The 27012-nt window shown below is 39.2% G+C and overlaps 1 protein-coding gene across 1 annotated transcript in view; it reads right to left on the minus strand.

The window, feature by feature from the left end:
- Positions 1-27012, minus strand: part of LDLRAD4 (low density lipoprotein receptor class A domain containing 4) — a 273594-nt gene that overhangs the window by 217593 nt on the left and 28989 nt on the right. Inside the window, exon 2 of the mRNA XM_084281972.1 lies at positions 13299-13382. The gene's annotated coding sequence lies outside the window, so the exon portion shown is untranslated. The remainder of the gene's footprint in view (positions 1-13298; positions 13383-27012) is intronic.

The following is a 27012-nucleotide window of genomic DNA, read 5'->3' on the forward strand; positions in this document are numbered from 1 at the left end:
CTCCTCATCTTGTATCATGCCTCAAAAAAATAGGACCAGAAAGCATCTCCTACGTGCTCAGTTTCTGACACCAGCCATCTGAAAGGGCTTTAAAATACCTCAGTATTTACAGATAAATGATGAAAGTGCAGTTAGGAGTTTGAAGAGATTTGAGGCTTAGCTCCATGTTATGAAGTCTTTCCTGCAGTATCCGAATAATCCTTCAGGCATAACCTAGAAAACAGTTCCCTCTCTGAATCTCCTCTTCTCCAACTTTCCTTATTATATGGAAAACTTTTCCCCAACCGTCTGTTCATTCTCAGGTATTTAACAGATGATTTGAAAGAAATAAAAGGACGAGGAGAAAAAGGCTTGTATCCTTCACATCACAGTGGACTGAAGAGGATCGGTTTGAAAGCCCGCACTGCAGCACAATGCTATCAAACCTTGGGGCCCTTCAAAGGATACAGCATCGCCTTCCTATCACTGGAGAAGGTGAGAGCTTAAAAAAAAATAAAATAAAAATCACACAACCTCACCAGTCTGAGAACAGTGGGCTTAAGAGTAAGCGTTCAATCAGCAAAGACACTAACAGGGCAGATGAAAATAAAATGCTTTCAGAACCTTTCACAATCTATTTTTGGGTAAAGTTCTCAGCTTCATATGGTTTTCTGCCACTTTGAACTGCACCTTAATGCTGGTAGCTCTTTAAGTGGTATTCAATGCATCAGATACAAAGAAAAACTACAGAAGGTACCAGAAAAAAAAAAATCCACATGTGAAGCAAAGCATATGCATTGTTGCCATTCAGCATCAGACCCAGGATGCGTTCCACATCGAAACAAACTGATTTAAAGACTCCTGTTCCACAACGTCAAGGAGAACGCCACAACCTAGCATCCTGCATAAGGTATTGACCTCTCAATGCAAATCATGCCCAACAAGTGGGAAAACTAACAGACACGTCTCAGCATACACCAGAAATCTCAAATAAACTCATTTCCAAGGCAGCCACAAAATAGCACATTCACTTCTCTTGTGATGAGCAGGATATACTGCTTTTGCATTCTGCTTCTCATCTTTTCCATTAGGACACTACAGATTGCGAAGCCTAAAAGGAAGCACAGATGAGCCAAAGGAATTTTTAGTCGAGAGGCAACTGTTACAAAATGAACTTCGTAACTGCAAGTTATGAGGAAGTTGGGCAAATTCAGTCTTTGACCATCTTCAGAAAACACAGCATAAGCCTTCCTGTTGGAAAGCTTCTCCATAGTAACTGCAACAGCAATGAGCATTGAGTCCCTGTCAAAAATACCCTCAACATAAAAACAGAGTACAAAAGGCTCTCAAAAGCTGAGAATTCAATGACACAAAAAAAGGAGAAGAGGAGTTTCCACTAAACACCACAACTTCACTGCTACTGATCTATTTTTCTAGTAAGGGAATGAGAGACAGAAATATATATAAAAATAAAGACTTGAACGGGTATCTAACGCATGCCGAATAACATTATTATCACAACTAGTAACCTGGTGATGGTCCTTCTTCAACAGGAGTTAGGATCAATGCACGCTTGATTTTTCCAGCAGTGTCTTCAAGAAATTGCCCTCTTATTTTAACAGCAAGGTAGGCAGCAGTTTAGAAGGTCTAAGGGAAATTGCACAGCAGCTCAACAATGTAACACAAAAGGATTGTGTTTAGTAAAGAAAAGCAACCATTTCTTACTTAAACCAAGGGACAAATGTAACCAAAGGAAAACATGATTTTGTATTATTCTTTTACTATACACACAACTAGCAATTGAACAATGTGATGCAAAAGAATGTAGTAGTAAGCTTAGATTTAAAACTCTAAGTGCCATTCTACAAATGCAGGTGGCATTTCAAAGCTAGGGACAGAAAAGACCAATGTCACAAGTGCTGATAAATCCAGCTCTTTCACAAGAAGCTGACATAGTAAATAGCATTAAAAAAAAAAAAAAAAAAAGAAAACCATGTTCACATAGCATGTTGTCTTCCTCCTAAAGACTAAAGCTGCAAAAAGGAGAACTTTGAGCATTTTTCTTTGAGAATTTTACCTCAAAAACACCCAAGCGCTAAAGAAACCAAAGAACATTCGATCTTCACCTCTGGTTAGCTTTAGTGAGCTTTATATTCCAATTTGTAAACGCACAGTAGAAAACATTCTCAGCTGCCCCTCAGCCTTCCCATCAGGGCTGAGAGCACTGTCCATCCCTGAAGTTATTTATAACTCTGCTAAGCTTTAAACATTGATCTGAATTTTTTCATGCTGAGTCATGCTGCCTTAACTCTTAATTGTTAAAGTATTTTAATTTCAGCCAGCTGGTTCGTGAAGGAGGACAAAGAAAAATATCTCGTTTGGCTCTTGCTAAAAAGAAAGACTTTTTAAAGAAAAGCTTTCAAAGACTGATGCTTCCAAGAAATGGTCTGGGGTAGGTTTTGGATAAAGAAAACCCCTTTTGTAATCCTCAGGATAATTTCTGAATTTGGCTAACACATCTTTGAAAAGATACAGGTTGCTCATATCCTTTAAAATGTAAGCAAGAGCCTTGCAGCTGTGGTCTCAAGAGGGCCCGGTGTGACAGAGCATCCCTTCCTCTCTGCACCAGGAGGAAGTGCCAGTGGAGGCGCAGGCACCACCGCCGAGGGCAAAGCGGTCACAGAAAGAAAGCAGAAATCCCAACTGTGGCTTCCTCCTGCAGTCATCAGAACAAACTCTCCTCAGAGCATATAGTTTTGCACATACAGTGAGGCTTCTCAAAGAAAGAAGAGGGGAAAAGAGGAGAGGAGGAGTGTTTCTGACACTGGAGTTCCAAATCCTGGTTAAACAATAATCCCAGATTTGTTACGCGTGGGAAGGGTGCCATACACTTTATCAGGGTGCTACACTTTAGTGCGTGTCTATCAAGAGCGATCACATTGTGCTTTGCAGTTTTTCTTAGGGTTCACAGCATAGGAGAAACACTACATACGTGCCAATCAGCCAGCTACTACAACAGTGGAGGCACAGGCACTGGCTCACCATTCAGAGGACTAGAGAGGGACAGCAAGGAGGGAGCAGTAACCTCACCCATCGCCAACACTCCTCTGCCTCCCTTGATTTAAGACTTGATGGGTATGAAAAGCAAGCTACTATCATGTTCCCTGTAACAAAAACACAGAGCAGTATGAAGGTAAACAACACAACAAATGGAATAGGAGCTAGAATAGCGCCATAAAGCTGACAGTGTGAAAGGCACGTGGTTTCTTTTTAATATTCTGTATATCATACCCATTTTCACCAAAAAAACGAAGCCAAGAAGGCTACAGTCTCATTATGACAACTTACTACATCAGCACAGGTAAATATTAATGCCATCAGGAAATGCTTAAAGAAAAATATTTGGAATTGAAAGTGAAAAAATTGAACATTTGACATTGAAAAAGGATCAGTTTAAGCATGTGGTGTATCATGATGTAAAGCACAGTTAAAGGACAAGGAATAATAAAGAAAACTTGATCAATGAAATTATCTGAAAAATAATCAAGATGGTATTAAATTAGGTATCTCCTGAAAAATCAGGCATTTTCATCCAAACTGTCTGGGGATGCTATAAAGATAGATTCCTTCCATTTATTGTGAAATTAAAGATTTTTTTTTAATCTGTATTTTTCCCAAGCTCATTAAACACAATATTGAAACAACTGTTCGACCTTCAGAGAAAAATTCTACATAAAAAAAAATAAATTCCTGCAATTCTTTTCTTACTTTCAAAGTAATTTTTCTACTGATTTCAGATAAAAACTGCAAACACTAGAGAAAAAGCCAAGACAGCAACACGATACAGAATAAAATCATGCACAAAATAATTAAACTGCATATATCTGTCAAAACATCCAATCATCTAAAACATGAGAAATTTTCTCATATCAAGTAACTACAAAATAAGATCCTTATGAATTTCCCTGATCTCTTCTGGCTGTATAAAATTTGAAATAATTATCCTAAACTTCAAAATAGCTCCTTTTTGTGAGACCACTTTCACTTTCCGAACGGCAGTCATGTGGTCATCGTTCCTTTGAGTTGTTTTTCATCTCTAAACATATGCTTTGATCCTCTCGGTCTTGCTGGTAGAGCAGCCGCCCCACACACACAGTCGCTCTTTGAAGCCTCCCGGCAGTGCCAAGAAAGAAGCAGGCTGTAGCAGTAGGCTCTGTAGTCTCTGGTTATGCAACAGATTACATCATGATCAACAAAACTGGATGACTCCAGCAGGGAGCAGAAAGGAAGAATTCGAGAGCAAGTTTTGCTTTACGTTTTTGAGTGAAGGATTGCTGTTTGGTCAGTTTGAAAGGAGGCAAACATCACCTGGAAGTAAGAGCCGCTCATATCAGAGATTACTCTTCAGAGAAAAGCCCTATGATAAATATTGCTGTCACATTTACCATTCAGTTCTGTTTTTTCCTTAAAAGAAAAGTTTTCCCATTCACTGTGTAACTGGCAAGAAATATTTGGCTCAAAACGATGCCAGCAATTTAAGGAGTCTGATTTACCTACATAAGAACCAGGGGGGTTTCATTCCCCACAGATGAATGACCACGTGCCAACAGGACGCAGGAGAATGGTCTGGATTCCCCCCTACCTGCAGAGAGAATCTGTGGATTTTACCCATGATATATTCTTTTGCCTGTAGTCTGTTCTTGTAGGTATCATACACATGACGCATTGCTCTCTTCTTTAGTCAATTCAACAATTATTTCAGCATAAATGTTGTAAAGTAACTTTAAAAAAATGCTTCAGTTTACTAAAAGATAAAGTACCTACTAATTGGTCATGGAATAAAGGTGTGGATTTTGAGTCTTCACACATTACAAAAGAAATATATACATTAATTTCTTAAGGAAATACATTGCATAGGTCCACCACTGTACAACTGACACATCCATTTGTGTTTTCCTTACAGGTAATTAGGAAAGAAGTGTTGCACTGCATGAAACAAATTCCTTTAGTCAAGTTCTGACAATGAACGTATAGCAAGAAGGAGAGATTCTATAATACCAAACAGATTAAATTATTTATCGTTTGTATGAAAGATTTCTGTCACCAGGGCTAATGAATGCATGCAAATAAAAAATGAGGTTTTGAGAAGCCTAGCTAAAAGCTTTTACAAATTCTACAAAGGACATAAAAGAATTTAAATCTTGGTCATAAAATCAGTGTGAAACAGGTTAATATAGAAAAAGGTATATGGTTACTTTTAGTAACAAGAGAAACCTTTCTTATAGTGCTTTAATGTGCTAATTCTAGGTTATAATACTTTTGTAAACTTGTAAAGCAGTACTGAAGTTGGGCTTTGCTTTTCAAGTTCCTACAAAATTAGCACTGAAACATGTTGTGCGTTTGGTTATACTACGAGATAAATATAACATCAAAAATAATGTCACCCAATAAAATAACGGTTATTAAGTGTGGTAGAAGTCACACAAGCAGTACAATTTGTATACAAATTCAAATTACCATTACATTGCAAGTAGCTTAAATAAAATCTAAAATACAACAGCTCCGTGCTTTGGGGTTTATCTGCAAGAAACATTTTCCACATATGAACTAGTTTTGTTTTTTGTTTTTTAATTATTATCTTATATGTATATGGAAACTACTGAAAGGAATAGGTAAGGAATTATGAGCATAATAATGAGTTCTTACAACTCATCCTTGTCTGACACTAAAGAATCAGAGATCTGCATCTTACAGTCTCTCTTGTGCAATCATTATATTTTATTGTATGATGTGACTCTTTAGAAGCACAATTCTAAATAAAATCAGCTGTTTAGCTGGACTGTCTTCATCTCTGCCTTTCTTCAACAGCCAATAATGATTAGAAACCACACACAAAAAATTAAATGTCTTTCCCCTCAAATCATGCCAGAAGAAAAATCGCTGATGAGTCAAGTTAGTCTGTAAGTGGGACAAAGAGTATGATTCATAAGTTATTGCTTCAGGTTTAATTCCTGAGAGAGAAAAAACTCCATCAATAATATAAGATAGAAACTTAACTTTCATCTTAATTACAAAATATAAAATGCAACATAAATTAACAGTGTCTTTTCAGTTCTGAATTGTGCTTTTATGTATGTTTGTATCAATGGTTTAAAACCACCGCCAGTAACCTTCAGCAACTTCTGCAGGCAGTGAAACCTTGCAGAGGACAGTTAGCATGCCACACCACATTCCTAAGCTGTATTCAACACAGCTGCAAACTCTCATGTCAACTGCGGGGCGCAAAGGCAAAGAGACCATTCTGGCTGAAATTACAACGAAAGACTCATTAAGGCACAACTCAGGCACTGCCAGTACCTTCAATAACACAAATTTTTAAAATCAGTTGAGATTTAGTAAAGCTGGTGAATTGTTCTTGTTGTTTCCACCCTCCCCACTCCTCTCCCAAATGTAATGTTTAGGTAAATTAGACTACAGCACTAAAAACAATCTCAGTGCAATGACACAACAGCAGAGGAACCAATGTCTGCAGGACAGAGATCACTGCTCCTTTCAGACAGCAGCTTAGATACTCAGCACCTTGTCAAAAATCACCTCTGTGCCTGAGCTTTTATAGCAAATTGGGTTTTCAAGTGCACTCTCCCTCCCTTGCCCTTCAAATTTACGACATTTCTTTTCTGCCAACTCACATCCAAAAACTCTGTGAAGCAGTTCCAATTTAAGCCCAAAGGATATTTATCATAAGACTATTTTTAATATTTACAGTATAATACAGAAGTCTAAACATATAAAGAAAAAAATATATAGATCCAGAGGCTTTTTTTTTTCATTAGGGAGCTAAAAAAAAATAATAATAAAAGCATCTAAAACTCCTTCAAAACCCTGTATGACCTTGCTGTTCAGTCATATATGTATCCTTCAAGTTGACCACTGAAAGAAACGTACAGTAATGCTCATTTTCCCACATCTCCCATCACAGACCAAATGACAGTTCTGACACTGGAAAAGGACTGGCAAAATATTTTATGCAACTGTAACTGTTTTACAAAAAATAAAGAATAAAAAAAAATAGCCACGCTTCTCTTAACACTTCACAATTCAATCATACCTCGTACTTGCACCTCAGAAAACACGCAACAAGATTAAATTTCTAAAATTTAGCTGGATTTAAAATGAATGCTGCTTTAAAGAAAGATTATCAACTGCTCCTGTAGGTGCAACCTGAAGGCACGCAAAGTGAGCATGACCTTGGGTTCCTCCTTCATATTTGGCGGTATTTCTTCCTTAGCAGTTTAAAATCATCAGAACAGTAAGTACTAACATGGACACTACTGAATACACATGCTTTCAGGAAGGATGATGAAAATTACTCAAATGTATGCCTTTTGTTTTATGTGCTCATCTACATTCCTCTCAGGAGCAATATATTACCCGTGTCACTGCTAGGAACAAGTAAGTGACATCCCAAGAATGGCCATTTATTAATAAATACTTCACTTGTTCTGTGAAATTAATCTTCACATGCACCCAAGAGGCAGGAAATTATTAGCCAATATTTCCCATGTGGAAGCTGAAGTCACGTTATAGACTGTCCTAGTCCTTGCAGTGATTCAGGTGTCAAAGCTGTAAGTAACAAACCGTAAGAAACCCTGCCTCCTACGTTCACTTAGTTGTTGAATTTTGCCTATCCGATAAGAAGGAAACCATCAGGATGATGTTGTCTTGTCATAACTGAAATCGAAAAACAGCGTTTATTAAAAGCTGTTAGAAGCTTAAAAATAATCTTACTATTAAAAGGGGAAACACAAAAACACGATTTATCAAACGGTTTCCCTTTCATCTTCCAAGGATGTAAGGGTGATAACTATTACACAGATTACACAGGCCTTCATTTGGAACAACCATCTTTCATACAGGACTTGAGAGTATTTTCTCTGCCTAAGTGTATTGATATTGACTTCTCTTTACCTGGCTCCAAGTTCTCTGACACCCCCTATGTCTCAAGGTGAACTGAATGCTAAGAGGGGATATTACTGCTGCTCCCAACCCAAGAAAGATAAACACTAAGAGTTCAAGAGAAAGAGATGCTTTGCTGCACAACACAAACCTCTTGTGGTACTCACAAACTGCAGATGCATTGCAAAGGTATAAATCTATCCATATGTTAAAGTGCTTATTTCCATCGCAGCTGAATTAGCACAGCAAACATTTCAAAGCTGACTAGGTCACTGACTTGAAGGGCTCCCTTTAAAACTACTAGAAATTATATGGATAAATCCCTTAAACAAGCTTTCACATCTCAACCCATGAGTTTAAAAAAAAAAAAAAAAGCTACAAATTTTGCAAGACTTCTTGATTCTCACTGGTGCAACAAATATATACATACACACCTTCCATGGTAATAGCAAAGTATTTCTGCTACCACCCAAAATCAAGGAAGCAAGAACTTGAGAAATAGCAAAGTTCTAATGAAATTTTAAAAATTGTTTAGGAGCTCTGCACATAGCTTTGAATGAGTTCAAGGTTTTGTGCAGGCTTCTTCGATCTCAACTGTCAACCCTTTGCTTGTGCTGGACATACTGATGAGGAAATCCTCTGAGCATGCATCAGCAGCAGCTCACTGCAGGAATGTCTTTAGGAATGTTCCAAAAAAAACTGCTGAGTAGTTCTTTCCTTCTCTCGAGTTCCTTGAGATTAAAAGAAATGAATGGGATACATTCTGGTGAGCACAGACAATGCAACTCTTCTGTATTATTGCACCCAAGAACACCCTTTTGTTCATTTATCAGCTGGCTGAAGACCGACCAGCTGAGCTTCTACTGGTACCACTTTCTTCAGAAGGGTAGCCTGTGTTTCCATTGTCCCTCTAAAGCAGTCAGAAGACATCTTGCACCTCTGCAAGTTCTACAAGCCTGTATACCACAGCACAGGCACACACACACACACCAGTGTTCATTTCCACCATGCATTTCTACCTTGAAGACAAGCTGAGAAGACAGTTCAATCTTCCCAAAGTCTGAACAGAGCTACCACAGCATATTTTTCCGTAAGAGCTGAGCCCATAAAATTGCTATTAAAAGCAAAGGAGTAGGGGTTGGAATGGCAATAGAATGAGATAAGCAAATGACAGTCCAAAACATACTTGCAACAGAAGATTAATTTCATTCTCTTCTATGTATGCAAAAAAAGGCAACAAGTGACAGCTGCCTCAAAAAAAAAAAAAAAAAAAAAAAGCAAACTTTGTGTAAGCCTGGAAGCAAGATTAAACAGAAAATACATGATGGACCCTTCTTCTTCAAATGGCTTCCCCGTCCTCACCTTGTTTTGTGGGGAGTTTCACTGAGCTCAACAGGATTTTTTCTTGTGTGCTTTGTGTGCAGGTGTCTACAAGATCAAGACTCAGATGCTGACCCATTATTTTACTAATTCCAAGACTCATTCCAATGCCAAACATGAGAGAGCAGTGTTTAATATAGTATTACATGGTTTCAAAATGAATCAAATGCATAATCAATTTTAAGCAATGAAATTTTGTGCTTAACTGAATTTCAAAGGCCACTGAAGTTCAGCTCTAGCCCTTCAGCTGATTGTCTAGACAACTCACTGCCTCTCTAGTAGTCAGTAGTGATGGACAGGTAACCCAAAATCTCTATCAGAGAGCTGAAGAGCAAAATGCTTCTTATAGAAGTAAACACTTTCAGAATAAAAAACTACATATTTTGTCAATTATAATACAAATAAGCAAAATCATATCCGAAGTTCAGACTTTCTTGTTCTAAACACAGTAGTTTTCCATAAAGAGATAAGTTTGCTCATACATGAGAAAGGGGAATGAAAGCTGGGGTACCTCCCACCTAGTGGTACCCAAATGCAATAGGATCCAACAAATCATATCTCCAAAAGCAGATGTTCTTGAATTTCGCACTCCTTCCTCAGTCACAGTAGGCAAAACCATTATTAGGTTCTAATAAAAAAAAAAAAAAAAAGTTTCATGCTTATGAGTGTATACAACGTTTTAAAAGGGGTGTAAAGACTGTGTCACTGTCTTCTGCATTCTTGCTTTAATAAGAAACTTCTTAAACTTTTACATAATGCTTCTTGTTATGTAAATATCGATTTTCTCTTCTGTCTTATATCATTTTCAATAGAGCAGTATTTGATAGGATTTTCTCCAAAAGCAACCCAAATATATATATATATAGAAAATATTTAGAAGATGCAATGCATCGGTGATGCTTTATTATATTTTCTCCTATGAGTACGTCCTGAAATTTGGGCAACCCACTACAAGAAAGCAAACAACCTCTAACAACAAGAACTTACTCCTTGCAAAAACCTCCACGCGGGTCCCCAGAGAACAGGACAATCTTACCACTCCGTGGAACAGGCTCCAAACCACTGAAGCAAGTGCGAGCTAGATGGGAAGAGTTAAATAAAGCTGCTAAAATTCAGCAGCATTGCGGGCTATTCCAGACTACGGTTACTATAACCTACACTGGGTGTCCTCTGCATAAGCACCAGTGTGACTTTGTGGACTGCTGAGACTCAGTCTGTTGCAACTGGCATAAGTTGCCACAGGCGAGTAATCACAAGAAACTGACCTTGGCAAAAGCACATTTTACACTTCACTGCTGTTCAACTGTGTTAAACTAAAGAGAGAGCAAGTGAGCACGAGGGAAAGCGGGAGGGAGAAGGAACAAAGGGGGACAGACAGAAAGCATAAAAGTGATCGCAGCCATTTTCAGCTTTACCTGCAGATCCGACAGAGGTACGCCGGCCGCCTCCAGCGCACAGCCCTACTGCTCGTGCTCATGCAGGCCTGCAGGTTATCGTTTCTAAACCAGGGCTTCAAAGGGAAAGGGGGGGGTGAGGAGCAGAATTAATTACTAAATAACGAATTAATACCTAAAAAAAACCTCACCACCTCATAACAAGGAAAAATCAAAGTAAAGAAGGCAATTACAACTCCACACTTCCCTACTACCAGATTATGGACTGAATGAGGATTAATGTTCTTTCTCCCTGTTTGGCTACACTGCTTTTGGAATAAAGACCAAATGCATTCCTCAAGGTGTGCAAGACATTTCAGTCCTGATTTTCAAGTTTCAGTATGACCTTGACTTCAGAGGCTCTCAGCAGCCTGGCAGCAATTAGCAGGAACTAGCATGGCAGAATTCCCCCTGCTATACATGAAGTCGTGTCCTGTCCTCACCACCTTCTAAGTTTCCTTTGGTTTAGATCAGTTATCTCCCTGTCATGTATTTTTGTTTCTGCATTTGACTTTTTGGTATTGATTACCACATCTCCAAAGAAACAGGACCTGGCAGAGCAAAGTGGCGCAGAATCCTACGATTAGCACTAACCCACATCCTGATCAAGCTTCAAAGCAAGCTTAAACACAAAGATCTAACCTGGCGAGTATTCTGGGTTTCTAGGACGTTCGGCCGTTGGAGCAAAGCACACAGAAGCTTTGTAGGAGTTAAAAAAGAACCCAATCACTCTCCAATTAGGAAGTGCACAAGGTACACAAGTCTAGACAGAATAAAATAAGACTGCATGCATTTTATATCTCAGTTACCTTACCACTCTTAGGTCAATGACTTACGGTCCTCTAAAAAGAAAACCCACCTACTATATGCAGGTTCCCTTCCAAATGCTGAAAGTTGCTCCTCTCCCGTGTACATCGTTTCTCTACTCCTCATCTGGTCCCACAATTAACTCAAAAACCCTACTGCAAAAGCCAGACATTGCCCCTCTCACATATCCAAACCTTTTACATCTGTGTGCGTCTCCATTCCCCTATTCCAACTCCACTTTTCTCCACTTCAGTCCTTCAAATGTCATTACTCTCAGTAGGCTGAAGAAAAGTGACTTTTTTTTTGACACGGCTATGTTATGACCTCAAACCATGCCCATCTGAGTGAGAGCCATCGTGGTTTAATGACCTCCACTGTCACTGGCCGGGGAGATACAAGAGTGAGCCCTGACAGCAGATGGCTGATTCACACACATTGGCGTTCAGCAATTCAACAACGACACGATCACGCCTAGTCTATGAATTATATAAGCAGCAATTCCATGAAGCATAACTTAAAATTTCAAGGGACTCAAGTACTTCCAAGCCTGAACTTCAGATCTGGGTCAAAAAGGTGTCAGCTGTGGATCTGCAGAATTTTAATCATCTCACCAGATTGTAGCTCTCTTTCTCACAAATAAATGATGTTTGGAAGGCCCACAGGCATGCTTTGTGACAACAAGCCAGGACTCTGCCTTAGGGGGCAGGATGGGCTACCAAATCACTCGCTTCTTCTATGTGGCATGTAAGAAAATTTTGCAATGTCTAGGCTGGGAGTAAACTGCTGTCTGTTTTATTTTGCTGACTGTGCACTTGGACACAAAATTTAATTAATCAAATTTGTACCAGCTTAGTCCTATAATAATTAGCTATAGAAGCTGAAAAAATAAATCAGAAAGATTGCACTAGTTCTGCAGCAACTACATTATACTTTCAGGTTCAGCTATGATTTGGTCACCATTTCTCACAACGGAGCACAGCAAAATAAAGAAAAGAGTGACAAGAAAATAAGTACCTGAAAGGTATTCAGAAAGAACGTTCATGTTTACTATCCCCAAAGTAAGCATACCATCATATTACACAAGAGCACCCTCAGCTGAAAGCAGGAATGTAATGTCTTTTACGTATTCAATCCATAACCTAAACAGGTTATTGAATTATGCTCTCTCTCTGTAACTGCCTCTCAGACTCTGACACTGCATCACGTTTCAGAAGGACTTGTCATTCAATGCCAAATGAGCCATCTGACTTCAGAATTCAGCAACTAGGATCCCATTTTCAAGTCATTTTTCTCAGTAGGTTAAACAGTAATATTAACAGGGTCTTCCACATCCTGGCAAATAATTAGCAATATACTAGCTGCTCCAAGCATATCGCTTCTGCCCCTTCCTTCTGCATCACTTTCACCTGAGAGATTTCCTGGAAACCAATATATTTCCACAAAAATTTCCAGAACTAATAAATCAAAATATGCCAGTATCTAAAAAATACGAGTAACGTTCAGCTACAGTTATGCATATGAATACCTATCTATACACACACATCAAAACATGCCTAAATACATAATCGCAATCAAATATGTATCAGAAAGATCACTTCATTATTCAGCCAGGCTGAAATGTTACTGGCATGAGATTAATTTGACTAAAGTATTCCTCTACTAACAAAAGAATAGCTTGTTTGAATTATATTTACCTTTCTGAAAGTGTTTCAGAAAGAAAAGTCTTGTCTAGTTTAAACTCACCCAATACAACATAGTGATATCCTTGAAGTTCAGGGAGTCTGGAGATTCTTCCTGTTCCTTCTGGTTATGAATATAGAGCGTGATCTACCAGAAAAATAAAAGAAAATAAAGTGAAAAAGACATTTGGCAGACAATCCTTCATGTTCTCAATGGGTCAGTATTTTCAAGATCCTTACAAAACACTGTGCTGCCTCCGGAAGATCAGTCACTACTGGAATTCCAGAAAGATTTCACACCAGATTGTGTTCTTTCTTAGGTATCTCAATAAACCACACCAGCAATTCATTTTTTCACCCGAGATACTCTGGGGCTCTCTTCACCATCTTAAGCACAATATATTTAAATGATAGGCCTGATGCTCTTATTTTAAAACTGTAACATACAGATTGCATTTTCTGCTATAAATTTAAATGTAGTGTCAGGCAATTTGTAACTTTGTTTGAACTTACATTTAAGATTACTAAACTAAAATACAGGTTACAGATCCTGTGCTCTGAAATGCTTTTAATGCACTTCACAAAACTGATAACAACCCCTGAAACTTAAGTAAAACCATGAAAAACATAAAATACCCTTTCTCCCATTAGATAGTCCATTTAATCAACAGCTATTCGTGCATGGGTTAAGTACTCAACAACTTTGCTGAATAAAGATCTTTTAGTCTAAAAACAGCTGTGGGAAGTTCAGCAAACTTTGTTTTCTGCAGTCTTCTGCTAACTCTGGGATTTCCACTTTCTAGGTGACTTTGCTTTTTCCTGATAGCATGCTGAACATGTAACTTTGCAGATATTTACTCTGTATAATGTCACCACAATCCTTCTAGCTCTTTCAGTAATAATAACAAGCAAATTCGCAAAAGCTTTGTGATTTCACAGGCATGTGTGTGCCTCTCTCTCGGTACCCAGGCCGCCTTGCCAATATGTAGGATTAAACTTTTTCCAAGGTTGAATAAGCCACCATCTGTCTATCTTGTGTGGTGCTGTGCGCCATCCGGGAGACTTGTCCCTTAGAGCATGTTTCTACCATATGTCACTCCTGAGTGATCAGCTATGCCAAGACATTAGGGAAAAAATGACTAAGTCTAGCTGGAAAACCCGTTCAGAATTCCAGAGGAGGTTTGCCAAGGCTGTATTTGCAAATAACTTCGCATCCACCAATTTCTGCATATCTTGTATGTAACAATTAATAAACTTTACCTGAACTGACGAAATTACTTAGATGATGTACTGCCCTCAGTTGTCTAGAACTCATGGGCTTTTTAATAAGCCAAAAGACTCAGGTATGATGTGTTTTCAAGGAAAATACACAGAACTGTTACAGAAGAATTGTGATTTTTATCATAACAAAGGTAAGCAGGAAGGGAGGAAAACAGACACAATATATTTCAAAAAGACCCTACTTGGTATTTTAAAGCCACAAGTTAGCAACTTCTTTCAAAATAATCACCTAAAAATACCTAAGGCAACTGAACACAAGACTTCTTCCTAAGAAATAACTGTATTTAAAGTGCTTACCTGCACGCAAAGTAATCAGCTAAACTAAATTTTATACCACCAATATATCATAGTTCATGCCATTAGAATTTGTCTAATAAAAATATGATTCTACCCAATTTCAGATTTAAAGAACCATTTTATGTTCCAACTCCTCAATTATTAAATTAAAGATCAAGCCAGCATTGTTCTGATGGCCAGCTCAAGGCTGCTCATTTACATAACTGACTTTCAAGGGCACTTAATTATGCAGCAATTAATATCAACGAAGAATCTACCAGATCTTCTAGTAGAGCATTAAGGAAGATTTTCTTGAAAACACTGAAAGAAATCAGTAAATAGTAACTACAATCTCCCTGAGTGAGTTCAGCATAGGAAAGAAAATCTATTCCTAATGACAGCAGCAAAATTATTAAATACCAGTAGAAAAGTTATAGGAATTTTTACATTTAGTGAAAAAGGTGAGATGAGGGGCAATACCAAAATCCAACAGAGGATGTTCATGCAGGTACAAGGGTCCTTTGCCTGCTTTTTTTGCTTTTGGTTTGGACGATCACTGAAATAAGGGGAAGATGTGAAATATGAATTCACTACAGCCTCTTGGGATCTGTGGGATGACAAAGGGCAACAAAAAGCAGAGCAAGTTCATGCTACATGAAGAAAATAACTGAAAAGTGATGATTATTACAGGAAATTGAGATAAATTATCGCCTCTGAAGGGATTACTTTCTTTTTACATTTATCTAATTTAAACAGTCTGTCTATGCAGAAAAAGTGAAACTTGAAAACATGAGGGTATTTTATCCAGATCACAAGAAACAAATTAAGCTGTGAAGTAACAAAAGCCTCGTACAGCAAGGCTGACCTGAGGACCAGAAAAAATAGAGGAAAAGAAATGTACAACTGTTAAGTGGGACTGGATCGCTAGTCCATATAAAACACTACACGGCTCTGAAGCCACGGTACCTTTGGAAGGCTTCAGCTCCACCCTGGCCCACTCGGGCAGCCTGAGGTGTTCCCACTTCCCAGCCAGAAGACACCAAAAATGCTGGTTCTGCAACACCTGCTCCGTGCTGACCCTTCCCTCTCAGTGTGAAGGTACATCTGCTCTGCCTGGCATAGAATCACAGAATATCCTGAGTTGGAAGGGACCCACAAGGATCATTGAGTCCAACTCCTGACTCCACACAGGTCTACCCAAAAATTCAGACCATGTGGCTAAGTGCACAGTCCAAACACTTCTTAAACTCTGACAGGCTTGGTGCAGTGACTACTTCCCTGGGGAGCCTGTTGCAGTTTGAGACCACCCTCTCGGTGAAGAACCTCTTCCTGATGTCTAGCCTGAACCCCTCCTGCCTCAGCTTAACACCATTCCTGTGGGTCCTATCGCTGGTCACTAAAGAGAAGAGATTGGTGCCTGTCCCTCCACTCCCCCTCATTAGGAAGCCGTAGGCCATGATGATGATTCTCCTGGTTCTTCCACCTACTGTAGGTGCATCTTCCCTTTGGTATGAAATGGTGACACACAAGTTACAAGTAACCTAGTGTGTACTGCAGATGGGAAAAAGAGGAAGGGTGGGAAATTTGTCAGAAGTTGCCAATTTGGATTTTTTTTTTTTTTTTTTTTTTTTTTACTCTGGATGAGCACTTGCACTATGAAGCAGGTAAAGAGCTTCCTCGCAGAAGCAGCAGCCCCATAGCTTCATAGCTTCATCCCCTGCCTGAAGTACATCAGAGCCGATAGTTTCTCCTACAACAGTTGTTATGAATATCCTCACACATCTGCATGAAAAATCTATGAAGTAAACAATATAAAGGGAGAAAATACTGAAAGGGGAAGAAAGATGACTTTGTTCTTTCTCTTCATGTTCAGCTGAGGATGCTCAGGATCTATGAATTGTTTCTCCCACAGCAGTGTAGATATACAATCAAGAATCCTAAGAAAAACAACACTTTTGAATTTGATTTAATCAGGATGAGTCCCTCAGAAGTGCTCAGCACTACAGGCAGCATTACTTCGTGTTCCACTTTAAACAAGTGGCGAGCTTCACCACTCGCTGTTCTCACCAACTTTTTAGGAAACTTTCCTATGTTCCTGGAATCCATGAGCTTGGGACTCGAACAATCGCATTTAAAAAGCATTCCTTCATGAATAAAATCACTCTGTGGCACAAGGAAACAACACTATTACATAAATGCAAAACTTAACTGAAACATCTGCTGCTAAATTTAAGAGCAGGACAAGTAAAAGGCAGCTACAGTGAGGTCTATTTCCACAGGAAACCTCATTTAGAGGGGAAGACTGCAGAGAAAGTGTTTACAGACGACAAAGGCTCTCTGAGAACAAGGCCAAGCCGTAAGAGTTGCTATATTCTCTGAGCCACCCATCTGCAGGATATTTCCAATTTTCCTACATTCATTCATCAAAGTTCATTCCCCAGTAGAGGCTTTGGGCACTAACTGGCAAGAGGGTTGGTTGATTTTTTTTTGTTTGTTTTTTCTTGTGTTTTTTTTTTTTTTCCACTGACCAAGTTGTAAAGGAGAAAATAGAGTGTGGTGGGAAGCTATGAAATGTCACTAAAAACCCCAGAGGAGCCAATCCTCTAATAAAAAGTCAACTCTGCAAGCACAACGGTATGACAACATAGAAAGAGCTTGTTGCTCAAAATAGTAATGCAATATTAAAACAAAACGCAGTCCCTTTTCTCATCAGTAATCGGCATCCATAAATCAGCTCCAAGAAAAAGAACAGCTCCCTACCTGTGATGTAAATGTAACTTGAGGTTTATTAAGTTACCTTTGTTAGGGGATCAAAAATAGGCATTGGCGTGGGGGGAAAAGTAAATAATAAAAAAATAGGTTGTTTTTTCCAAGCAAAGAGATAAAGCGATTTCCCTCATATCTTTCCTCTTCTTCACATCCCCCCTCCTCCACACTGAACCCAAGAAAATCTGCCATTGCTTTAGGTCAAAGGAAAAACAGGCCCAGCTGCCGTAAGCCAAACAACGTACAGGTTTGCTATCTCCCCTGCTGTTTTGGCTCGAGCTCTTCAGACTGGAAAATTCAGAAGCACGATCTCCCAAGCTCTATAAATGCCAGAACCATCTAAGAGGAAAATAGGACAAGGCCACCCCCAGGCAAGTTTGTACTAAAATCTGCTGGCTGCGAGGCAAAAATACAGTAAACATCACATAGGGACAGACTGCTCCTTGGAAAATATTCCACACGAACAATGCAGCTTCCAAAGAAAGGTTGCGCAGATGCGACTTCTGGAGGAAAAAAAAAAAAAAAACGCAATGTTTTAAGATCTTTGTGGGGAGTTAGCAAGCTAATGGCACACTCAGCAAATCGTGTGACAGGCAATATGCTTTTGACATTAATCCAAAGAAGAGATGTAAAAGCGACATTGAACGTTCCCTACAACGCGCTAACAAATGCGGTGTCCTAGAGTAGTCCTACAGTTCGCTCAGGAAACATCTTCTTTGTCTGACAATTGATCCCATGGAACAAAACAAGGAATAATAAGCAATTAAACCATCAATATTTTCTTGTCTTCTCAGGGACAAAACTTTAAGTTACATTTTTGCAGTCCTTGAGATATGATCTTTACAGCTGATTACTGTATGTTTTAATGTGCTCTGTATTGACTCAACCTAGAAAAACAAGCCAAAAACACGAGTTGAAACATCCTTTTTTCCTGTGTAGCTCCAATTTGCAGTAGCAAGAAGCTAAACAACATGCTCTCCTCCAGATGGCTGAAATAAAAAGAACACTCTTTCTGATTAATTAGGAAACAAATGAATCTGCTGTTAGCACAACAAGTTACCATCAGGAAACCTGGGCTCCCACTAAACTTTGGTATTCATGCTTGCTCGGCAACTGTGTTCAGGACCTCCCCAAGATCTGTCTCTCATTTCAGAAGCAAAACATTACAAGTCCATCAAAGTACCACACCAAATACTGCATTGGTATTTATATGTATTGGTATTTATATTATATACTACAGACAAATAATCCTGCATGAGAGAGAAGTTTCCTAAAAGAGAAAACATCCATCGGAATAAAAATGAATGGAGGCCTTGTTGAGCTGTGAGAAACCACAACTGGCAGAGTCTCTGTGTAGAAACTCATTCAGGGTTCAACGAGCAATGAAGGCTCATGCGTGCATACTCCAGCCCTCCAGCTGGTCCGGGAAACCGAAATCCCCAGACTAGATAAAGCACAAGGAGCAAGGGTGTGACAGGCCAAGCAACAGAGGCCAGCCCATGGTTCTCTGACAAGGCTGCCAAGTTAACATCTCCAGTGAAGGTTCATGGAAATAGAGTGCAGGCACTGGGGATGGAGGGGGAAAAAGGTGCTAAGTGTACACAACACACACAAAACACAGGCACACGCAACGTGTTGCAATAGGTGCTGCTACTGATGCAAGTCTCCTGAGGAAGGAGGGTACTGAGCTCACCCAGCTCGGGGAGGTGAGGAGGGCTGCACCAACACGTTTTCAACATCCTCGTCATTCCTCTGCTTTCAGGGGAAGACACTCGTAGTTTCAACAACACAGTTTGAGCTCAAAACTGAGCTCAAGAACTATTGAAGAGAAACATACCATGTTGTTAAGATGATGATACCGAGGCAGTGAGATTCCAGATTTCTAGGCATGAATAACTATTTTTATGCCCCAAATTTGGGACCCAATATTTCAGTGTAGCAGTGGCTAAAGGAGGAACGCTTGAGAAGAAGCCAGCAACTCACTGGGAAGGAAGCAGCCGCATCTGGGGGCTAAGACACCATTCTGCCACTGCCTCCAATGAAGAGCACCATGCCTTAAGAGGACATATATATAAAAGCCCTTACAAAATAGAATACTCCTGCTACGTGCACAACTGAAGTTATCAAACACACTGAGAAAATTATTTTCTAGGGGCAAAGAGAACAGTAGAAACATTTACCGGAAACTAAATCCACAAGTAATTTTTGATAATCCAGGTACCTCTGAATCCTCTGAAATAATTGAGGAAGCTGGGAGACTAAATAAGAAAAAAATAAAAATCCTTCTTCACACATGAAAAGTTATAATATTATACACAGTTATAATTAGTATTAATTCAGCTAAATGTGCTAATCTCACTTTTCCTTATAGACCTATAATAGTTGTCTACTGCAGGTAATAAAAGACAACCAAAAACTGTAGTAGTCCATGAAAACACTAACGTTTCAAAGTGCACCCATCCACTACATCAATTACAGAAAAAAATTGACTTTTTTGAGCACATAGCATCAGAAAGTAGATCCACATAAACTTTCAAACACAATATTCTTTGGCACTTTGTTTCACAAAGACCCACCTCTTTCTTCTTGCTTATACTCTTTTTCATAGCACCTAGGACTTGTGTTGGAAGAGACACTGAACAGTCACACCTGTCCACCCTCTCCTTTCACTCATACATGTAATATTGCATACCTCAAGCACACACTCCAAATCTCTTCTTCCCAGGATAAAGAAAGACAGTTTACTCTGTACGTAAGCTTTTCTGCATCTGTTATGACTGCTTTCTCTACATTTTTTCCAGCCTACTGTATCATTGCTGGTTGAGGGGACAGAAATTGCACATACTACTCAAGATGCTGGTGAGCCATGAATTCACACATCAGCAACAATGATGATGTCCTGTTTTACTCTCTTTTCCTTTATTAACAACACCTATCATGTGATTTGCTCTTCTGATAAGTGCAGAGCTATGTGTTCATTTTACACTGCTGTTTATCATAACCAAGTCATGCATGATAATAGTCAGCTCAAAGCTCATCACTTTTTAGCGAAACTGCAGTTATTTCTCCCCCTGTAGATCACTTTCCATTTATCTGCATTAAATTTTACCTGCAATAACTTTAATTACTATTCTACTATCCAGTCACACTGCTTTCTCCAGCATTCCTCCAACTCCTTATGGTTCACTCCAACCTCACTACCATGACCATGTTAATATCATCAGTAAACTTTCCCTCTTCATTGATAAGCTCCTTTTCCCATGTACCTGCTGAGTACACCAGTCCCTTGGTTGGAAGGGACCACTGCCAGAAGGGACCACTTATTCCTGGCCTTATTATTCCCACCTTTTAACAACATGTTAGTCCACAACCTGACCCTCCTTCCAGAGTCTCTGAATGTCTTCCAGGTTTTTTTATTCACTTGCACATTCACCCCTCTCAAAGGGCCTCAGTGAGTTTGAAAGGTGCCATTTTCCTTCACAAAAGAAAAGTTGACTCTTCCTCCAACAATTATATCCATTTCAGGTAACACATTTGAAAATACCATCTTATGAAGTATAAATTATCCTTGAAATCGATGAATTCTCTAGCTTTGCAGACAAGACTTCAGGGAACTAAGTAATATACTTTTATGATATTTTTTGTCGTTGTTGTTTTTGTTTGGTGGGTTTGATTGGTTTTTGGTTGGTTAGTTTGGAGGGTTTTTTTTTGTTCGTGTTGTTAAAAAGATCCATAAGCATTTCCTTATTTTAAAGCCAAATAGCCATGGCATGTATGGTATCACTAAACTCTCCCTTTCTATACAGCTTTGTATATGGCTAAGAAGTGGAAAAGGCACAGTAACAACAATTACTCCTCTTGTAACTCTTCTATGAAGACAAGCCCTTATTCATTTTTCTAACATTTTTTAATCTCTAGAATAAAAAGCAAGCAAATATAAAAAATATAGTAATTATTAGAACAAATTACCTATTTTTTATTGCTCTTTGGCAGATGTGCAGAACTGCTGACAACTGCATAGCACCAGAACATTTTTTGACTCAGCAAGTTACGGCTTCTCCCAAGTCTTCTGCTTGTTCCTAGATAAGTTTCTACCATTCTTTACCAGATTAATAGACTAATTTCCCCGTTGGCTCATTTTAGCTGGTTACTAAGTTAGCTACACAGGGAACTGTGTGCTTCCAACCTCCCATCCTACCTGTTTCCTGCTAACATACCACAGAAGGCTATTCAGGGGTATTCACTGGGGTATTCAGGGTATTCCCATCTGAACTTTGAAAAGATCTGGCTTTTATAGAATTCAGATTCTCAAATTCACATAAGTTAGAGATGGGAAGCTGATGTCCCTTACTCCTGTGTGTTTCTCCATTAATAAAATGCATGACCCAACCCTAACACTTACATTTGAAACCTGCAAAGACTCCTCTCATAAAAATACCCTCCTAATATTTATGTTAGCCCTATCTGTCAGACTCTCAGTGTCTTTGATACCATCGTTTTTGGGCTCTTTGTACGTGGCTCGTTCACAAGAACAGTGGCCTGAAACTCTGAAGACCACAGGACAAAAGTACTGGCACCCTCTATTTACATTGCATCTCACACCAGACAACCGGTTTTTGAACAAGCTAAAAAGACGAGGAAAGCAACACTGAAAATTTCAACAAAAATGTGACTTCATCACTAAAATCTCCCTTTATTTGAGCTGTCTTGTTGGTTTCATTGGATGGAGAGGCAGAGAGTTCTGTAAACAGATTTGCTAGTTTCCGCATGTGATGCCAAATTTCCATCCTGCGGAACCAATTTTAAACAGCAAAAAGTCTCTCTTCCCATCCTCTGTTCCTCAGTGTCATTCTTATTAAGGATACAGAGAAAAAGTTGAATGGAAATGAGCTAGTCACAGCGGGGGGGCAGAGGGAGGGTTAAATCCAAATGTTAATATTTTTTTAAAAATTGTTTCAACTTGCCAAAAACTCCAGATCGCACTGATCTGTAACTCTTCCTTTCTTGCAGCTACGGAAAGTTTTTAAACTGAAGACTGCCAGAAATGACCTTGTTATAAACTGGAGTTCACAGTTATTTTTCTGGAATTTTGTCTCAGTAACTTTTAGCTCAAGCAGTTCTCATGAAAACATTTCCAAACCACCAACTTGGCTAAATATTTCCAGTAAAACAAAATAATCCCCAGTTCCTAAATACAACTCTACTTTTTTATTTTATTTATTTTACTTTACTTTATTTTTACTTTACTTTATCCTTCAGAAAACTAATAAGCTTTAAAAAATAGTAAAGACAGAAAAGGGAGAAAGGAGACAAAAAAAAAAAATATGAGTACTGCAAGCAGCATCTAATGTCTCTGGGTTATAGCAGACGCAGAACTGGAAATGGAGATGAGATATGGGAAATAAATCTCCCACAAGTATTAATAGCAATAGCAAATAAATAAATAAAGGCTGTCATTCGAAATAGCATAGTACCTAACATTTTCCTAGTAAAAAGCTCTCAAGCAGATCTGGCCAATGTTAGCCCACGCTTACAGACAGAGTTTCCACACAAACACAAAGGACCCCAGAACTGGGAGAGAAGATCTGATGGACTTCGTATTAACATTTTGTTTAGCTTTTCTGGAGCAGGAGTGCAAAGAAATCATTTATTACAATCCTTTCCGTATCTGTCAGATGTTGCATGTTTTATGTAACTATCACACATTTGGCAAAGTCTTCCTACCTACCCATATGCTAGGGAAAAGCTCAAACTGTGGAAGAAAAACCTTCCTCCACAAAGTAACTTGCCTCTCTTACAGGAACTGCCACTCACACATAGGGCTGCAAGGTCTCTGCACCCTCCTCTAATCACTAGGACTGATATTTCCACATAATCTGACATCCACCCTCCCTGGGAAGCTGAACTGTCAGTCCTGGATTGCACAGAAGGTAATAAAGAAGTTGTACGGGATCACTGCATGAATAGGACCAGAACACAGATGCAGTATGATGGCAGCAAGCCCTCATCCTTGCACCCAGCCTGACTTTTTCCAAACACAAGTGCCAGGTATGTTTGCATGACAGGCCAGTCCATCACCATCATCAGTGACCAAGTCCTGAAAACCGACCAAAAAGGTGCCCACGTTCAGGATCCCACACCCCAGACTTGGTGGTAGTCATCGGGGTGGCTCCAAGGGGTAAGCCACCCAGCGTACACTCTTCTGCTTTCAGCAGCTTTCCCCTCCAGCAGAAGAGGTCTGGCTCTGATCTTGAGTTCAAACTTCATTCATCATGTGTAGGAAACCAAAGTAAACAAGCTCCATAGATAGCCCTAAAATTGGCATTTTCCAGCTTTTCACTACAGTACACAGGGAACATGTCAGGAGTTGTGCCAATCAGGGCTGCCCACAGAATACCCCAGCAGAAAGGCATGAGGAGTACATGTACGAAACTAAGGAGAAACACAAGAGGGCATGCCACAGGGCACTTACAGCAAACATTGAGAAAAAAAAGAAACCCTCCAGTTGCAGAAGTTGCAGGAAAAAAAGATCTGTAAAGCAAATACATACATTTATTTTAAAACTGTGATACACTTGAGTTAATAAGAACTCAGAGAGTCCGTGATCGCAGCAACCATGGCAGGATTTCTGAAAGGGAAGCTGAGGAGCCAGTGTTTTGAGAAGAGCAGGTGAGCTGTCAAGTGGGGAGGTCTCAACATGATGTTTCAATGCATGTGTTGAAATCAGTGCTAAGCCCATCCATGAAACAGGAACAGAGAAGGTATTTGAAGAATAAAGAGACAGCACTCATTTGTTGATCTAGAAAACAAATCCTACATGGAAGCATGACAGACTAAGGAAGAGATGGACAGATGAACAACAGTATGCTGTGTTAGAGACCCACAGGATAAAAGTAACTTGTGATTGAAAAGGTTCCAGCCGAAGTCCTACAATGCCCTATTCAGCCTCTGTAAAGGAAATGGGAAGAAATCCTTGCACCCTACCCTGCTGGCCCACCTAACCACAGCTGCAACACTAGATCTGAGGTTGATAGGCAGAAGAAAACTTCAGTGAGCAGAAAAATATTATAATAATAACCTCCTGTCAAGTAAAAGGGACTGTAAGAGCCTCTTGCCACGAAGTTTTGCCCTTCTGTTATTTCTAACACTGTACCAAAGCACTGGATATTAACTTCTAGAAAACACACAAGCTGGACAAGCTCAAGGGAACAAGATTTTTTTTGCAGTGCTGATGCCATATTAAGTAAGAAGCGTAGGTTTTATTCAAGTAATATTAAACTCTGTAAGCAAATTGATTTCAAAAAGCCAGTAACAGCCTGCAGAAGGGGCAGTTTGGTTTCTATGCCTGAAAATCATGGAAACTAATAGCGAGTTCTGGGAGGTACGTTAAAGATACTGAGTTTCTGAGAAGCCTTTTTTGGCCCGGTGCTATACAAGCAGAAGGCACATTTGTAGAAATGCAGACTGTGAAAAATACTCTTGATTCACAAATACACCAATACACTAGATGTACTAGATAAATTTTTCGACCTTCCTAAGTCTCCCAAGTATACTCTGTATAATATGCTCACTTACAGTGATGACAAAGCAAGAAGTGACTCTCCAGAGTCTTCTAATGATTGACACAGGCACAGAAAACAAAGACATCAACTCACCAGTAATTTTCCAACAGCCAATTATTTCACCCTTGTTTAAGTAAGCATGAAGATTGTAAATTAAAGTATTCTGACATAGACATATACTGAATCTCTGCTCCACACTGTTTATGATCCTGTTCCCAATTTAGGTTTTAAGTCAGCCAATGATGATGCAACCTGCGTTTTTAAAAGAAGTCCTAAATGATTTCAGAAAAAGAGACCTAACCCTACATATCATGCACAGCCTTAATAGGAATTACACTTTCCTGTGATCTAAGGAGTTTCTCTTGTAAGATTTCTCTTTGTAGGTGCATAGGAACCTGTGTTTTGAACACCCTCTAAGACCACCAACTTTCCCCAAAAGAAACAAAATCACCTCAGGAGATATGCAACACATTCTGTTATAGAAACTATGGAAGAAAATCATTTCACAAGGGTACAGTTCTAAGAAAAAATAAGATAAAGGCAAAATAAAGTAAGTAAAAAACATAATTATTTGTGAAGAAAATTGTGGAAAATAAATATATACATGTCAAAATGTCTGCAATAACTAGGTTTTTCTCATACGCACCTCAGGCAAATTTGTAATACAACTGTATCTTGGTATCAAATATATCCTCTCGTTACACTGTATTACACTCAATATACTGGATTAAGTATTGATTTGATAGCCACATATTGCATATATGCTACACACTGTACTTGGAAAGGACAGAACTCCACCTACTACTCTGCTCCCTAAGCCCACTTCCTACAAGGCAGTCACACCAACATCTCATGACTGGTACTTTTCATCAACCTGTTGTCAAACCCCCTGAATGCAAATAGTCGTTTCCACATTTCTACAGTGTTGATAGTCTAAATCCTAATTTGACCCTATGGATTCCTTTTAAATATTACAAGTATATTAAGAATATAAAAATATCTGTGCCAAACAATAGTTTTGGTTATGCCACTCAACATATCTGTAGGGCCAAACATACATCTACAGAACGTGCCCAATCTTCCCAATTGTAGGTGCATTAAGGCTTGAAAAGAAGTGTACTGAGCACAGCAGGATGGAACAACTTGGTCAACCATGCCACAGTGCTTCTCCACTTCTGAACGTCCTGCAGCTTACATGACCTCTGAAATCTTCTGCACAATGTTTACTCACTCAACTACAAAGAACGTAAGCAATTTAAAGAACCAGTAATATACCTGTTTGACATAATAAGACTACAGAAACAGGCTAATGAATTAAAGAAGTGCAAAAAACAAAAGGAGTCCGAGTCCTCCACAGGATGAGCAGAGCACTTGGAGTTTCATGCACGCGTGAATAGATCAATCCTCTGAGATGGTGACAGGGCCTGTACATCAGTGCTATCTGGTAGACTTGCTAGGACTCAAAACCAGTTAACATCACATGATTTACAAGGTTTCCAAGTACTCGCCTCCATTTCTGACTTGTTTGATGGCACTAAAAGACCACTCAGCAAACCATACCACAGGAAATGAAACTCCCACTGGCTGCCTGGAGAAACTACGTTTAGCTGAGCAACAGCAAGTGAACCAACACAACGCTCATTGCCACACCTGTGACGCTGAGGGGGGGATGACAATCCCTGGGGACACGGTGAAGCAAAACATGGGTAAAAATAAGTAAATTTATGTATGTGGAATATATTCTCTGAAGTGGCTCTCATGAAACTCACGGGAACTTTTGAGAAGAACTTAGAGCATCTTTCATAAACAACTTCATCTGTGAAACCACTTAAAAAATGGAGGGAAAAAATGATCTACTGGTAGCTGTGCCTGTGAATTTGTTGGCATCTTATA

This window comes from Netta rufina (assembly GCF_964035555.1).
Source record: "Netta rufina genome assembly, chromosome: 2".
NCBI classification, from domain to species: domain Eukaryota; kingdom Metazoa; phylum Chordata; class Aves; order Anseriformes; family Anatidae; genus Netta; species Netta rufina.